The sequence below is a fragment of the Nomia melanderi genome, unplaced genomic scaffold, assembly GCF_051020985.1.
Source record: "Nomia melanderi isolate GNS246 unplaced genomic scaffold, iyNomMela1 scaffold0014, whole genome shotgun sequence".
NCBI lineage: Eukaryota > Metazoa > Arthropoda > Insecta > Hymenoptera > Halictidae > Nomia > Nomia melanderi.
Genome location: NW_027475130.1, coordinates 3313851 through 3314805, shown reverse-complemented (window position 1 = coordinate 3314805; position 955 = coordinate 3313851).

Here is a 955-nt window from a genome sequence, read left to right as displayed (position 1 = left end):
TTTATTGCGCTATCTGTAATAGCACCCGAGATATCACCAGATATATATTGGATTTTACCCTGACCCTGAGTGTCCGGCCCCATGAGACGGTCGTTGTCTCGGCCCCTGGAGGTCCGAGGACGTTCCCGCTGCACAGATTCATGCGCCAGGGCCTCCTACAGGTAATGCACTTTGATTTATTGCGCTATCTGTAATAGCACCCGAGATATCACCAGATATATATTGGATTTTTCCCTGACCCTGAGTGTCCGGCCCCATGAGAAGGTGGTTGTCTCGCCCCTGGTTGTCCGAGGTCGTTCTCGCTGCACAGATTGATGCGCCAGGGCCTCCTACAGACAATGCACTTTGATTTATTGCGCTATCTGTAATAGCAGCCGAGATATCACCAGATATATATTGGATTTTTCACTGACCCTGAGTGTCCGACACCATGAGACGGTCGTTTTCTCGGCCCCTGGTTGCCCGAGGTCGTTCCCGCTGCACAGATTTATGCGCCAGGGCCTGCTACAGACAATGCACTTTGATTTATTGCGCTATCTGTAATAGCACCCGAGATATCACCAGATATATATTGGATTTTACCCTGACCCTGAGTGCCCGGCCCCATGAGACGGTGGTTGTCTCGGCCCCTGGAGGTCCGAGGACGTTCCCGCTGCACAGATTCATGCGCCAGGGCCTCCTGCAGATAATTCACTTTGGTTTATTGCGCTATCTCTAATAGCACCCGAGATATCACCAGATATATATATAGGATTTCTCCCTGACCCTGACTGTCCGACCCCATGAGACGCTGATTTTCTCGGCCCCTGGTGGTCCGAGGTCGTTCCCGCTGCACCGATTCATGCGCCAGGGCCTCCTACAGACAATGCACTTTGATTTATTGCGCTATCTGTAATAGCACCCGAGATATCACCGGATATATATTGGATTTTTCCCAGACCCTGAGTGTCCGACC